Consider the following 17,295-nt stretch of genomic DNA (forward strand, 5'->3'; position numbering starts at 1 on the left):
ATTTCTAACTTTTCAGTCTGAGAAATTTCCAATTTTTTTTGGTGGAGATTTCCTCCTTGTTTTCTAATTATAATGTCCCTTTTACACCGTCATAGTTTGCCTATAAAATTAACATGAAATAAATTATAGTACTTTGCAGCTGTATTGTCACAAAATGCTGAAAGGTGAGACGCATTTGCAGAAGAAATGTGCAGCGGAACCAACCAGGAGGTGTCGCTGTTGCGCCGGCTCTGGTTGCGCTCTCTCCGCGCCCGACACGCCGGGTTGCACCACCTCCGCCACCTCCACCAGCTCCACCAGCGTCAGCGCTGGAGGCGGTGTGCAGCTCTTTATTGTTCTGCTGAAAAGCTTGATCCGCGGCCGGCCGCATTTGTTTCGATGGCCGCCGCTCTGAAGCCCCGTCCCAGCTGAGAGGGAGCGGTCCATCTGCGAGGACGACACCGAGGTACCGAGCGGTGGATCGGGATTTGTCCGACATAAAAGCAGCTCCTTTCTGGTGGGCAGTGTGTGGATCCTGGAGAAGGAAGACGGGGTAAGGAGGAAGGCATCCCGGATCAGAGCGTGGCTCCATGTAGCCACTCTGGTTTTTTACAAATTTGAGAGTTTTCTTTGTTTTTTGGGGTTTTTTGTGCTTTAAATGTGTTTTTTGCTTCATAGTAGTTTATGGACGCTCCTGTTGCAGAGCAGCCTGGTTATTTTCCTAATCTGCTGAGCTTTAGGGGTCCAACTGAGCCTGTGTGACTGTAAGCTTAATATCAGCCAACCATACCTTTCTATTGGCTGTCTTCTGATTATCTGCAGTTCTGATTTGGCGTTTTAGCCCATCAATATGTCCTACAAACATAAAAAAATTGAACACCCTATAAAAGCTTCTGTTTTCTGACACATTTTGACCTATTTGCAATACTTAAATGTTCAATACAAGCAATAAAAGCTAAATTAAGAGCCTGAAAGAGGTTGAAATCATCTATTTATCTATAGAACCCTCTACAGGAAACCTTTCCTGCCAACAGTCATCACTACCTACAATAACTCTTTGAAGAATTTGAATTAGCATGCGTTACAGCAGCATTTATTTCCCCTTTAGGATCAATAAAGTATTTTTGATTTGATTATTCAAAACAGATGCTAAAAACACCCGCCCAAACAAATTCACCCTGGAAGCAGACAGCAAGATGCTAAAGAGAAGAAATTATTTGGAAATGTTTGGCACAGTGGTTCCGTGATTCACAGAGATGGAAGTGTCGTGTTTTATAGTAGACATCAACATATTAACATTTGTTAATTTAAAAACTAAGTTTGGTTGTATCGTATAAAGGTGAGATGGGGTGAGGACACTCGCTGTTCTTTTTAGTTTTACTTGAGTAAATTTATTTTTGAAGCATTTCTGCTCTTACTTGAGTAAAATTTCAGGATTTTCTACCCACTGAATGAAAAACAAACGTATTTCAACCAAACATTCATCAAAAATTCATGGACACACTCCTGCGGTTTTTGTTAAAGCTTTATAAGTGTTTTATTGAGATAAACTGATTTGGAAACAATTCTTTTGCCTGATTTTGTAATTTTTCTTTGCTACTTTTTGTCAAAATTTCCACTTAACTTTATATTTTTTCCGTCTGCTGGTGTAATTTTTAAATATGAAATTATTGATAATTTGATCTGTTACTCAGAAAGTTTTACCAAATACTTTCTTTACTCTTTAGTAATTTATTTTTACTTTTACTTGAGTTAAAACATGCTGAAGTAGTGCTGCTCTTGTGTAATGTTTTTGGGTTCTCCTCTGGTGTTTTCTCTGTTTTCCTGCAGTCAGACATCATGCTTGCTAATCTGCAGCACACAAACACAGGTTGCCTTACTGTAACCCACTGACTGGCCTAACGGATTACTCTGCTAACCTACATTCTGCCTACTGTACTCAACTTCTTCACATGTGCCTCTCTCTGGCCCGGATCTGTTTTATTTCAGCCTGACAAAGCGAGCTCTCGCTCACCGATCTCAGACGGTCGTACGCCCCCTCCCCCCGTCTCTGCACCCTCCTGAGTGGGGTCACGGCTCAGGGTCACCGAAGAGGCAGCACTGACTTTTTTTCTTCTTTTTGCACGTGGTTGGTGGAGCATGTGGCTGTAACATGGCCTGCTCAATTGCTTTACATCCCCTCTGTATGTTTTCTAATCAATATGTCGCAGTGTGGTTGGTGCTTGTGTCTCCAGAGGGGAGCAGAACAGCTAAATTGCCCTTTCAGTGAAAAACGGAGGGTGTCACCTTGATAAAACGTCGTGTCGGGTGTAGCGTTGTGGCCTTGAGCTCGCCGCCGGCGGCTCGTTTAAACAACAGAGTCATGCAAGGTAGTCAGCAATAAAACCTCTGCTGGGTTCTCTGCCGTGAGACAGAGACACACCCCATGTTCTTTCATTTTCAGATCCGAAATGCACCTCCACAAGTAGAAATATAACAAAGTCTGATTAGAAATGGCTTCAAACGCACTTAAAAAAATATACCAGGTCAAATTCTGCTGTTAGGAAACCAAAATACATCAGATATTTGCGTCTTAAGCTTCTTAAACAAAGCGTGGATTTTCCTAAAGTAGGGTTCTGCGGAGACATTCTGAGTCGTCAGCAGCAGGGTTGTAATAGTTTTCATTATGGTTTAGTTTTATTTCATTGTGACTTTTTGTTTGTCTAATTCTGTTTTAGAGTGTGTTTGCTAGATTTTCTATTAGTTTATATTTAAATATTGTTTTAGTTTTTTCATACTTTGCTTAATTTTTAGGTTCAGAATTCAAAAAGTAGTGATTTGTGATGAAGCATACATAGATTGGGTAATAAATATTAAACAGAGAATGTGATTTTCCAAAAGCTTTCCCTTATTTCCCACAGTTGTGCCGCATCAGTGATTGCAACATCTGTATAAATAAAATTCCACATTTAAAAACATTCCTTTGAGCTGCGTCCATTAAAAGTTAATTTTGATGTTTTAGTTGCCAATGAATAACATTAATCAAAAAAAGGACTGGTTCAGATTCCGGGAAACACCACAAATCCACACTAAGTGGTTGTAACATCCCCTTTACATTGTTTCATGTGTGACGGCAGCTTCTCTTTTTCAATATACGTTCACATTTTTCACTTTTAAGCTGTAACATCAGTGCAAAAAATAGCCTGTGAATGTTTTTATTACTTTCTTAAATTTTATGTCCAAAAGACTTGGGTTAAGGAGGGAGAGACAAGTTAATGTGTAAAATATGTGAATTAATCTAATAAAAACAGCTCAAAACTGAGAGAATTTGCTTAGAGAGTGAGTCTTTATCTGTACCAATAAGAGCTGAAAGGCTAAAAGGAAGAAGCCATTACTGCAAAACAACAACAAAAAAAAACATCAGACTATAGTTTACAAATGCACTAAAACAGTTACTTTTGGTGATGCATCTTGTGGTCTGATGAAATTAAAGTGGAACTGTTAGAAGAACGATATTCCATGCTAACTGTGGCAGCATTATGCTGTGGGCATGTTTTGCTGCAAGAGAAACTGGTGCACTTCATAAATGTAGAAAAGAAACATTGAAACAACATGTGAACACATCAACCAGGAAGTTAAATTCGGAAATGAAGGGGTGTAAGCAACGTAAACGTTGAGCCAAAATGGCTACCAAGTGGCTTAAAGCTGCACTTTGTAACTTTTATAAACAATATGTTATTTATATATTTGTTAAAACTGTCAACATGTCATGATGATTTGTTATGAGACAGATAATCTGTGAAAAAAATTATCTTTTTCACTTCCTTCCTGAGCTAAGAGGAAGCTCTTAGCTCAGGAAGGAGCTAGCTAGCTGCTAGCAGCTGCTAGCAGCTAGCTAGCAGCTAGCATAGCAGAGAGCAAGGGATTGTGATTGACAGCATTAAGACCCGCCTCCTGGCTCTAATTGGTTGTTTCTAATTAGCGCTGGGAGAAGGCAAAGGAGCTTCATATTTTCACAGATTATCTGTCTCATACCAAAGTGTCACAACATGGTGACATTATGTAAAAAAAAAAAAGTATTTTTTATAAAACGTGGCCATCACAAACTCTGAGAGCAAATTTGACCCAGGAATTTACCAAAACTCAAGGAAGCTACTGACTGCAAAAATGCAAACTCTTACCAAGTATTTTTGTTCTACTTTTTAATGCAAATATCTTAATACACTTTAAAGAAGACAAACTAACTTAAAAGTAACTTTTCAGCAATATACAGAGGCTTGTTTTAAGTAAAAAATACTAGAAATTTTCCCATGTTATAAGTAAAATAATCTTCCAGTGGAACTTGTACTTTTTCATCAATATTAAGGAGTTATTTACTTAAAACAAGCCTCTATATCCTGCTGAAATGTTACTTTTAAGTTAGTTTGTCTTATGTCAAGATTACTAAGAACTACTATACTATACTATACTATAAACTACTTGTATTTTTAAAACTTTGTATTTTTTGCGGTGCTATAAGAATCGTGAGGAAATTCCACCAAATAAACGAATGGCGTATGAACAAAACGTCGTGTGTAGAACCGGATTAGTAACCCCTGTTTGACGTAAAATGTGCGTCGTGGCTCATCTGATTCCCAGGCTCCTGCTCCCAGCCGGAATCTCTTGGGAAACGCTGGGCGAACCCCAGTTGAAAGGCGTCTCTGGAGGCCTTGGTGAGTTAAAGCCGCGCTGCCTGACGCTCCCACAGTGGCTTCCTTTGTGCCTGCTGTGTGACCGACTCACTCTGTATTCCACCCTTGCACAACCAGCCTCCCTGCTGAAGACAGAGGATGATGAGGAAACCTCCCAATTTTTTCCCTCTCTGGGTTTAATTGCTGATCCCAGAGCCTTAAATCAGAAATGTTTTGTGGGTCCATTTGTGATGGAGAAAAACTCCTTCAGATCAAGTCGGATTTTTCCAGTTTCTAGGGATTATCGGCACCTGCTTGTTAGTAATAAAGTGAATTAGGGCTGTAAACTAGCATGCGGGAACACGGCTGCCCACCGATACTGGACTGCTGATAAGCTTTCACTTTAACGCTGTGGGGGAAGTGGCGCACAAAGACGAGCCAATGTTCCCACAGGTGTAATCAGTAACTTGAATGTCAGCTCCCTTTATAGTCGGGTCACTTCCTTGGTTCGGCTCCAGTTTCCAGTTCCAGCTTTTTGTCATGGAGGTGAGCGGAGGCAACGACACCCACAGGGATTAAGGAGGGATTTATTTTGTGTCTTTTTACACCTGGATTACCTTAATAAAGAGCAAACAGGTGACTGATGGAGAATCAGCTATAAATATAGCAAAATTAACGTGAATAAGACGCATTATAGAGTTATTTTTCCAAATGCACTAATCTGATATTAATCTCTGTATCAGTCCCAGTATTGAAACAAATTCTATATTGAGCACATTATCACCGATACCCAATCTATTCAGTCTAATTCTATGCTTTGCGCTGCAAAAACACAAAATATTACACTTGAAATAAGACAAAACTAACTTGCAAGTAACTTTTTAGTAACATATAGAGGCTTGTTTTAAGTAAATAATGATTTAATATTGATGAAAAAGTATTTGTTCCATTGGCAGATTATTTCACTTACAATAAGACATTTTCCCCATGTTGTAAGTTAATTTATCTGCCAATGGAACTAATCAATATTAAGGAGTTATTTACTTAAAACAAGCCTCTATATCTGGCAGAAAAGTAACTTTTAAGTTAGTTTTATTTCAAGTTTACTAAGATATTTGCACTAGAAACTACTTGTGTGCTTTATTTTTTTATTTTACATTATATTTAGAGTTCCTAATTGCATTTTCTGAACCATTCGCTGCAGTTTATTTGAACATGTTTGACCAACGCAGTCAGCCTATTGTTTTTGTCTGTTTTGATTTCTTATTATTTATTTTACATTGGCTGTTCTACTCCTAAAACTGAACGAATTAAAGTTGTTTTTACATGTTTGACCAAGCTTAATTCAAATTCAAATAAAAAAAAGCCTTTATTGACCCCAAAGGGAAATTAAATGTTGCTGTAACTCATTAATTGAAAGTTTTCAAAAAGTTATTGTCGATGGTAATGGCTGTTGGCAGGAAAAATCTCCTGTTGCGGTCTAAATGTGCTGTACTGGTGCAAAGTTATTAAAGAAATTCATAATTCAGTACATTTCTGTCAATGTTTAAAAAAAGGAAACGTTTTAAGTCAGTAAATTAGAGTTTCTCCGTATCGGATTGTTATCGACGATACTAAAGCTCGGATATCGGTATCAGAAGTTAAAAAAGAAAGTTAGTTATTTTGCTTTTTTTGTCACATTTAAGTATTTCAGACTCTCAAACAAATGTTAATATGAGGATATTCTTTAGATTAAAGAATTAAAGGTGCTAAAAAATAAGCAATAAAGAGAGAAAAAAGTGCTTTCTGCCCTGTAACGTATGTATTAAATCATCAGATCTCATGCTTATGTAAAAAAACAACAAATAATGGAGATAAAATACAGACTTGAAAATGAGGTTAAATTCCTGGTGCCTGACATAGATCACTGCCGCTGCTGGCCAACTCTTCCTGATCCACTTTGTTTTCTCATCCTTTGATCTGGTCTGGCTGCAGCTTTCATACAATAAAAACCCTTTGAAATTATTGAGGCCTTTTAAATTGACTCCAAAGTGGATTTTTATGTTGTCGACTAAAAACAATATTATTGTTATTTGAGTTTGCAGATTACTTTTCTGTGTAAAAATACAACTTTTTCTTCTTATTTCTTGCTGTAAGTGGCTGTCGGTCCATCTTCAGCTCCATCATCCTGTTGACAATGTGAATTACATTGAAAACTTTGATGTCAGCCGCCCCGACTGTCTCCCTGTAAATATTTAAAACTCTGTATATAGTTGAAGTCTGACTGTATAAAAAGATAGCAAAGTCATCAATTTAAAAGCAAACACAGTCCGGGACAAATACCTAAATGTTTAGAGACCTGTTCTGTGGTCTGAAGCAAGGAAAACATGATTGACCATCAATATATTTGGAGGATATGAGAACTGTGAAGAATGGGGTGGCAGCATCATCCTGTGGGGGTATTTCTGCTGCAGCAGGAAGCAAAATATTGAAATATTGAAGCCAGAAAGTTGAAATTCAGACACTAATGGGTTTTTGGAAATGGAAAAAGACTGTCCGCATCCAGTCAAACTGGTTACAAAGTGACTTCAGGACAACGAAGCCAATGGGTAGACATAACAAAACTCTGATGTCATTCTTGTGGAAAATTTGTGGACAGAGCTGAAAATGTGTTTGTGAGCAAATCTGACTCAGTTCTGGCAGAAAAAAAAATCAGGTGAGAAGCTCAAGGAAGTAGATCCAAAATGTTTGACCCAAGTGATACTTTATTTGACTTCAGACTTTAATAATATATTAAAATATTCTCCGATTTTTCTGATATTTATGTAGTAGAAATAATTTTAGGAATTTTAACTGACCCAAAACAGAAAATGTTTAAATTAAGGAATTTTTTTATATGCAAATATTTTATATCGTCTGTATTTAGCTGCTAAACTTTGGCTCAAAAAAGAATAAAAATGTACCGTGTCCTCAGATTGTTGGTGCTGGATGGTTGATTGGTTTAAAGATTTAAGAGGTTACTGAACTGAGGCCACCTTCCTCTCCTGGATCTCTTGTTGAGGCAGTGCAGAAGTGAGCAACCCGCCTGCCTGTCTTCTAAGACATTCCTCCACCCTGATGTCACCGGCTGCCTCAGAGAGACGATATTTATTGCCGGCGGTTGAGGTTTATCAAGTGTGGGATGGAGGCAGGGGAGAGATAGACAGAAACCCTCTGGACTGGACCGTATATCTCCAGTCTGGAGGCCTGCATTCAAGTCTGGGCTGGTCTTGAATGGAGGTCTGTGTTTATATCCCACCTGCTGGAATGTTTGAACGTCTGGGAAGGTGTGAGACACGTCTGTCTGCTTTTGCTGTGTTGTGGTTTGTGGCTAATTTCTTCAGAGCTCAGTGAAATGTGTTTTGGTTTAATCATTGTGCAAAGCCAGCTTAAACCTCACTACTTAACCAATTAGTGATAATTTAGGGATGTAATCAATGAGTCGACTTATTATTAATTGTTGACTAATGTTTATTAGACTAAAATTAATTCCATTAGATTTACTAAAAAACGTCCACTTGGAAATGTTGTTGTAATTTGGCCTCCATCCAACAGAGGGCGCTGCTGGTCATCCTTGAGCGTAACCAATGACTTAGAAACAAAGATGGCGGTGGAGTATGCCAGACCTTGAAAGAGAAGCGGTCCATGAGGCGTCTATGCTTATATTATGTCTATGATGTAGTCCGGTTTGGGATGCAAAATGCACCTTAGGCAGTTCTGTTTAAAAACAAGATGGCGGCGGGGCACAGCAGAACAGGAGGGAAAACGGTCCAAACAGAGTCCTGTTTGGGATATAAAATACTTTTTATGGTTTTGTTTTGAAATAGAAACACTTGACAAACTCTCAAAGGTATCTACTTAATAGCGGTCATCCAACTGAGCTGCATGGCGGAGTACCGTCGACTGCTAAACCAAAAATGACAGTTTTGCTACGAAGGCTAAGCTAATATGACAGAAAGGCTGTAGTAACAATTGTGATAAGTTGTAGCAATGTGAGAAAACTAAAATCTCGTGTATTCAGCCAGTAATTTAACACAATTCACATAAAAACATTCAAATATAATGATGTGCTTGAAAAAAATGTAATCAGTAATTTTATGGAAAGAGGTCGGCTATCTTGATGCAATGTAAATCTCGGGTTTTTAATAAATCAGCTATTTGCATCTGAGCAATGCTTCCATCCTCTTTCTCTCTATCAGACGTGAACGTCGGTCCCTGCTGCCGTTTGAAAGCCCATCACCATGTCTGAACTGACCGAGAGGCCCTCCACAGCCGGACAGCGGCTGGGCGCCCCGGAAAGCTTCGGAGTGTCCACCCTGGAGCCCGGCATGCGTCCTCCGGTCCAGCCCCCGGGACGGCAGGTTTCCATACGGGTTCAGATGCTCGATGACACGCAGGAGGTCTTCCAGATATCCGTGAGTGATACTTTTTTTTATGGAATACCTCACTTTGCATCTCAACCACCAACTTTACTGTTTTATGCAACATAAAAAGGCTGAAACTTAAAAATATCTTTACATTCATTAATATGGTAAGTGTGATGTTTATGTTGGACTCTGAATGATACCCCTAAATAAAACCCAGCACATCATATTGGAGTAAACGTCTTGAAGGCAGAGTTGGGTTGTAACTAGTTACATTTACTTGAACACCTTTTTTATTTAAATAATGTACTTTTAGGAGTATTTTTACAACATGGTACGTTTTACTACCACTTTTCAGATTTTAGTTACCAAGATTTTTGAAACCATGCATGACATTTGCTCAGTTCCATGTTATGGACTTCTTTTAGTTGGTTTGTGACGATAAATCTTCAAAACAATGCTTGAAATTTTGATTTTCCTGCCTGTTTCAGACAGAATCCATGACTATGATTTTACAGCTTTAGATCCTGACCTGCAACTCCTTTTGTCTTTTGAATCCTTTCTCTTTTATTTATCTGTTGAGACATTCATGTCCACACCTGAAATGCACATGTTTCCCCTTATTTCCTTCATTTCCTGCTAAACTTGTTGTTTAAAGGCAACTCGCTATGAATGCCCTGCTTACCTTTGAGCCCAGACTAAGATCCCCACTTCCTGGAGATACACAGGAAATTGGAGCAAAGCCCACTTCCTGTTTAAACACACCACACCTACAGACCCTGACTCAGTCAGCTCTCTGTCTACCACCAGCAGGAATTTGATTTAGCCCACCCAGTTCCTCCAAACATGCTCCAGCACCTTTTCTCCGTACCATCTGTCTGCCTTTATGGCTGAGTCACCTCTAAAACTGTCATGTTTGCATTTTGCAGCGTTTGCATGTGTTTTGAATCTAGCTGGAGCATGTAAAACGTCCTTGCACAACAGTTCTGCTCGTATCTCTGCAATTGATCCCACACTGCAGTGTGTCAGTGTGTCGTTTCCTTGAATTTCTGGTTTAACGTCTTGCAGTGAGCCGACACTGAGTGTGTTCCTGCTCCAGGGCTTGCATGCCTTTTGGAAAATCCAGCTGCTGTATTATCAGCACAGATTTGAGGGGATTTTTTTGTTGTTCTTATTTGTGATGTTAATGAGGAGAGAATCCGCTGGCTTGTTGAGCTGCCGGTCTGGGAAGCCATAATTGGCTTTTAGCGAAAATGCCAAGAATGCGATGCGGCTGCTGCCTGAGGACGTGTCTGTGGATGAGAGGACAGTTAGGCAGGAATTTGGTCTGCATCTTTTTTTGAATGCAGTTTTAAATCCTAAATATATGCCTTCGCTTGTTAGGTTAAAACAAGAAGCTTGTGGTGCTCTGCAGAGCAGCGGCTGTCCAGCAGAGAGGAATCCTGATCATTCTCCAGTCCCCAACTTAATCCACTCATACTTTTTGATAAATTACAACCAGAACACACAGGTTTAGGAGATGGATCAGTGGCTCTTTTGAAGAGAATTTCAGATTTTTAGAAAACCCTGATCCCATGGAATCATTTTAATGCCTCTAAAGCATTTAATAGTTTGAATTTTTTGTAGTTTTTACCCATTTTGTCCTGGTTTCTTAGGCGAACAGTACAGTGGGTCTGACTGCTGTAAAGAGTCACAGTAAATGTTCACTTTCAACACCTTACAAACATTTCAAAATGGCTAACTCTAAGTCTTTTTCACTTGGTAAAGTTATAAGATTGTCGTCTGCTTTAGACGATGTCCAATGCTAAGCTAACGACTAAAACTTGGTCATTAGTTTAAGTGAATGTTTCAGTCTGACAGAACACATTAACTAATAACTTAGCACTCTAAAGCAAACATCCAGTAGCATTTCACGCTATAGATAATCAAATTAACACTGTAAACTGTTCCTGCATTGGTGGACTGACTTGACTCCTGGTCTAACTGAAAAGCCGCTCAGGAAGGAAGAAGCCGTTACTCCAAAAGCAACTTAAATAGCCAGACTACAGCTAAATGTTATCAAATACTAAGAAAATTCATGCAAACTACTTGTTTTTTCACATTTGGGAAGCAAAAGAGGTATTTGGTAATCCAAACTGACCTGAAAGGTTTAGTGATGTGAATTTAAACACCTGGTTTAAGCTTGGTGGTTGTTTCTCTGCAGTGGCACCAGGAACCACAGGAAGCCTCAGCTCAAAGGGATCCCACCTCATAAATGACGGCTGTTTTTGGTACTTAATGAATTTGGTGAAATAAAGTCTCCATTGTGTTTTCGGCTTGTTTCACCTAATCTGTCTTTTCCTGCTGCGGCGCCTTGCGGTGTGTTTTGCGCAGTAGGTGAATTCTCATGTGTGAATCAGGAGATAAGCCTCCAGCGTTGGCTTTCAACGGGCATTTTTCTCCTCAGAGTTGGAGCTCATTAACCAGCCGGTTATCTCTGGACCTCAGCAGGGCGCCGCACAGCAGCAGCAATCCATTTTGGACCACTTTTACTTTCATCACCATCAGTTAGTGTGTGTCTGAGGGTGTGAATGCTTCATCGTGGGTTCAGAACGGATGATTTGTTTGATATTCTGTTGTTTACGTTCACCTCTCCGCCCATGAAAACCGTTCAGAGATTTGCTCTCATCGTTGTTCTGGTTTCATTTGTTTATTCAAACGTTTCCTGTCTCTCTTTGTTCTCTGTGACCTTCCTTTCTCTCTTCCTCTTTGTTGTCGTCGTTTTTTCTCCCATTGTGATTATTTTGTCCTGTGATTTTCCTTCTTTCTCTCCATTGCATCCTTATTTCCTTCCTTTCATCCCGTTTGTTCCTTTGTCCTTTTCTTCCTTTCATTTTTTTCTTACTTTTTCCCCTCCTTTTTATCCTCCTTTCATTTTTCTCCTGATTGTTCCTTCTTTTTTGTCTAATTTTTTTCATATCTTCCTGAATCCCCTTATTACTTCCTTTCCTCCTTCCTGATGTCCTCTGTTCTGTCTTTTTCATTCATCACTTTTTTCCTTCCTTCCTTTGTTTGTTCCACCCTTCTTTCTTTACTTTCCTTCCCTATTTCCTTCTTTGTCTCTTCATTCATTCTTTTCTTTCCTATTTTCTCTAATTTTTATTACCTTATTTTCTTCATTTTTGTCCGTCCATCGTTTCCTTCCTTGTTCCCTTTTCTTTAATTCCCTTCATCTCTCCATTTCCATCTATCCTTCCCTTCTTCCTTTCCTTTTATCCCCACTTCCTCTGTTTCCTTCATCATATCCTTGTCTTTGCAGTTTCCATATGTAAATCCTGCCCATCATATAAATATTTTCAACAAATTTACATTTCTTTCGTATATTAATTTCTTAAAATGAACTCTGGAATATTTCCACTGCTGCTTGCTCGTATTAAACCTGATTTCTTTAATGAATATTGAATAATTGAAGGTGCAGTTAAACATTTTAGCTCCATATTAAGACGTCAGCACATGCAGACGCAGCCTGTGGCTCCATTATTAATGAAAAATGGAGGCAGCGATCACTCCCACCTGCTAAATAATTAAGTCCAGATAGGAGTTGCTCTTTGTGCTCACATCCACCTCAGTCAGATTGTTTCCACTATAAACACTGTTGCTCTTCATGCTGCCACTAATGGAAACTATGAAAGCAGGTGTTAGCAGCTCGCATGATGGGTTGTACACTGTGACTGCTAACAGGCTGCAGCTGAAGCAGGGCGGCTAATTAAGAATCAGTTTTAGCCATTTGCTCTGCGTTGCATCCGGTTCTGTGCAACGCAGCATGAATGAAAACCATTCAGACTGTAACTCTGCTGTTTTTATCCCTTCTTTGGTTGCCTGCTGCACTTCTATTTTTACTTTTCTGCGTGTTTTAATCAAGCATCTCCGTTAAAAATCAACAGATTGTGCGTTCATATTCCTCCTTGGACTTGTGCTGACTAACATCAAATCCTCCTGATTCCCTGGAGATCAGTTGAGCTGCTTTAAGCCCCCGTTCACCTCCCCTCACTAGGAAATCCCATTTACCCACATGTCGCCTTGCAGGCTTCAAACCAGCACATATGGAGCCACGTTCCCTCTCTACACCACCTGGCCTTTTGTTTTCTTCTGATAAACATGATTTTATTTTATTTTTTTACTCGTTTCATCTCTTCCTTTTTTCCTGTTTTGTCCTCCATGTTGACTTGACCCTAATCCCTGTAAGATCATCCAATATCTGCTGTCTGTGATTGACTTTCTCAGTGGATATCAGAGGCTTTAAAGGCACACCATCTGACAGCAGGAGTGAGATGAAGAGGAGTGGCTTTAGGTGTGTGATAGAGGTGTGTGTGTTGGGGGAGGGCTACAAGGATTAGGATGACAGATCTGCTCCATGGACATCATTTGATAACCTAGCGACACTCTGGGGTTATGATAAATAACAGACAAGTCCCCTGACATGTCTCACCGCAGCAAGGCGCACACGAACACACACGCCGCTGACATTTGAAATTGATGGGCCTTTGTGCTGCCTGCTGTCTGGGGACCGAATGCAGAGGCTAAAAATGAAGGGAGCAGGGAGCTACAACGCTGCCTTATGGTCCCATTGGACAGAGGCAGCAGTAAACATTAATCGTTTTTATTGTAATCGGTCTAAATGCTGAAATCTTTGTTTTATTGCAAAGGACACTAAAGTGCCCACATAGTTAGGCTCCTTGTAAAGGTTCTCCTTGTTGTTTAGGTTCTGAAAATTAGGCCTGAAACGATGAATCATGGTGAATCAATTATTGAAAAATTGATTAAAAATTTAGTAATTTTATAGAGACTCACAAAAGTCAATTTTAGGGCCAATTAAGTCAAAACTATACAAAAAAAATCCTGTTTTGTTGGCACGTTTTGTTATTCAATCATTAATTGGTTAATCCAAAAAATTTGCGGTAAACTGTATTTATGTTAAGTCGAGGAGGACTTAACATAAATACAGTGTTTAGAAGTGAAAACAAATATGAATTTACAAAATAATTTATCAGTATTATTATAAATTCACAGTAATGAGAAGAAAACTGTCCCATATACCGAAGGAGTGGACAGTATAAAGATGCTGACAGTCATTACAAAGACAAAAAACAAACAAGTTTTAAACTCTTCATATTATTTTTCTTAGAACATAAACGCCTATTATGTCTTAAGTGCTAAACATATTTGATCAATATTCAAAATAATAAGTACAAAATGAAAAGTCTACTTTGACATTATGTAGTGTCTTGTGTATGTTTAGCATTATTAGCTACTAGCAACGAGTAATTTGTATGTTCTCAGTTTATTACAACAAAGCTTCATTAATCAGGCCTTTTAAAATGTTGGTAGTCTAACATTAACATGCTAACTCTGAATTAATGACAGCTACATTAGCTTGCTAGCTACAAACACTAGCAGCTTGTATTATAGTTTGTTTTTTATTGTTGGGAGACAGAAATGGTGTAAAAACACAGGCCAGTTTTTATTTTCATTTATTCTGAGTGACTGTGTGTCATTATGTAACGGCTGGTCTTGGGTTTCTCATTCCTGTGGGTAAAAAATGCATTTTAAAATTGTTTTTATGTTTAAGGGAATAAGTTACCTTGCATTTCATATCTTTGCTAAATCCAGACTTTAAAAATCTTCTCGCTCTGTTTTTTTTTTTTTAATCTCTGAGATCAAAGAGACACAGATGATGCTTCCCTCTTGGTTGGAAAAAAGAAATGGCAGATTACTGCTGGAAAGTGAAAAGTTGTCCCCGATGGACAGAGATGATTGCTGAGATTGTTTGTAAATGGGAGCAGAAACCAAATGAATAGAGGCCCAGTGGAGGACAGAAAGGAGACGTGGTGCTGAGCCCTTTGTGGTGGAAAAAGAGACACACATCCGACTCCCACAGAAGCCAGTGAATGAGCAAACACTGGCTGCTCCGCTTGGCTGCAGTCCTTTTTTTTTTTCCTGCACTGCAGTGAATTTGGGCCTCGCTGAAGAAGTTCATCAGCAATCACTGTGCTCTTCTCACACAAAACCGCCAAACCAATTTTGTCGTTATTGTGCATTACAAATGTTGTTTTAGTGCAGCTTTCTGCAGCTGTAGAGGTGGACTTGTGGTGGAGTTTTCACTGTGGTTTTATCTGTTTGGTAGAAACCTTGAAATGAGCGCCAGGCGAACTGGGGACGATGCCAAACTCATTTGTGAAATTCTGGCTGAGGTCGTCTTCTCCTCTAAATGTCTCCCGACAGACAGAGCTCCGTCTTATTAGTCACTGCTGCTGTAAATCTTCATTTTGACGATGGAGGGGCGGCGGGGGGAGCATTCAGGCTCCGTCAGGGTTTTCCCCGCCTTCCAGAAAATTAAAACAAAACAAAAGGAATGCTGAGTATAAGTCTTGGAGCAATTGCGAACCGTTTCCACATGGATGACATTGAAATTAATTGGAAACTTCAAACGCTTTCTAAATACTATAAAGGCTCTGCAATCACGCCAGTCTTCAAGTCGGGACTTTTTAAAGTTAAAGAGCTGCACAAGATCAAAAAGGCTCAAAATGATTCAGTTTTATCTGCGTTTGAGGATCTTTCCACCTCCGCCAATTATATGACAGATTATGCAGAACGTGAATGCATGACTTGAAATATAATGTCCAATCAGTGCAACTTGGATCGGATTGCATGCACTAAAACTGCAATCATTCTGGCGTATTGTTCTGTTCTCAGTGTTCATCTCTGTGCTTGCTGCCTCCTCGTCTCCTCCGGGACGTTTTCCAGAAGACTTTGTGTTTTTCTGCAGCCCTGCTGAGTCGATCCTCTGAGAAACTGGCGTTGGAATGCAGCTCTGACTGAGATGTTTAGGAGGGAAAAGTAGATTCAGCTTTCAGCCATCTTTGTCTTCTCTGGGGTTTTTTTTTCCTCTGATTAAAAACTTTTTTTTGTCATTCTCGTTCCAATCCGCAGCATGAAGCTGGATAGGAATTCCTTCAGTTTAGAGCTGAAATGATTAATCATCATGAATCGATTATTGGCATAATCGTCAGCTAATTTAGTAATTGATTAACTGGAGTGCATAGAGTAAAAAACAAACTCATCAGAGCAGCAATTAGGCCAAAAGTGTAAAGATATACACATACATTTTGAATTTATGATTAAAAAACAATTTGTTTGTAAATACGTTCTAGTCAAAGCAGTTTTAGCTTCTCCTGGTTCAAATTCCTTAAAAATAAAAAATATATAAATCTCCTTTTGCTGTGTAATTATTAATTGTTTTAATTGTTTAATCAATAAATGATCAGATCAGCTCTGCTGTTTTTATGTCAAGTCAAGCAGAAGAGTCTGAGCGTTTCACATGTTGATGTTTTTATTTTTTTTAGCTGCAGATGCATCCTTTGCACACATTCAAGAAAGTAAATATTACATTTTAGGCAATAAAGTGTTTATTTTCTCTAAAACAGTAATTGTTTGCATATTGTATTGCTAATACTGTATAAAAACGGTTTAAGTTCTTCAATGTAAAATCTGCACAATGTGCCTTTTTTTTATCAGATTAATAGTCATATAGTAATCGATCACTAAAATAATCATTAGTACAGCTTTACTCCAGTTACAGAATCTCATTTTAATTTGAAAATCTGACATTTCTACATCCTAACGTTTCCTCTGCTAATCAGCTGCAGCTGCGAAACCAGAACCTCCTGCTGTGACTCAGATTTGCAGATCTTTGTAAGCTTTTGCTTCATTCATTGTTTTTTTAAATTGTGCTCACAATCTCTTACTACACTAAAAAAAATCAAGCGGACATTCGAGATGAAGCTTTAGAAACGGCTGCAGGTTGTTATTTCCATCCCAGAAGGAAACCCGGAGGCCGTTTCTGTGCCAGATTTTTCCACAAGGCGTAGTTCAGACACACCCACCATCAAACTACACAAGATGCTAATTACCTTTTTATGCTTTGGAGCTGTGCATGTATTCCCCTCTGCTGCTCGGTTTAATAGTCTACCAGGGGCGCGCTGCAGACCGTAGCATCCACACACACACACACACACACACGCACACGCACACGCACACACACACGCACACACATCGCCGTCGTTGCTGCAGCCCCCCATCAGCAGGTTTGTGAACTTAATTTCCAAGAAGTGGCAGGTATTTGCCAACATGCTGCTTTTTTTTTCTCTTAGATGTGTTTGTGCGACTCCCTTTGTTGAGTTAAGCTGTTTAGCATAATGTGATGTGTGTGAGGATGTGATTGGTGGAGGAATAAAGAAACCGTCTCC

Source organism: Poecilia latipinna, unplaced genomic scaffold, assembly GCF_001443285.1.
Source record: "Poecilia latipinna isolate Pla-1442-1.1 unplaced genomic scaffold, P_latipinna-1.0 Scaffold1703, whole genome shotgun sequence".
In the NCBI taxonomy this organism is placed as follows: domain Eukaryota; kingdom Metazoa; phylum Chordata; class Actinopteri; order Cyprinodontiformes; family Poeciliidae; genus Poecilia; species Poecilia latipinna.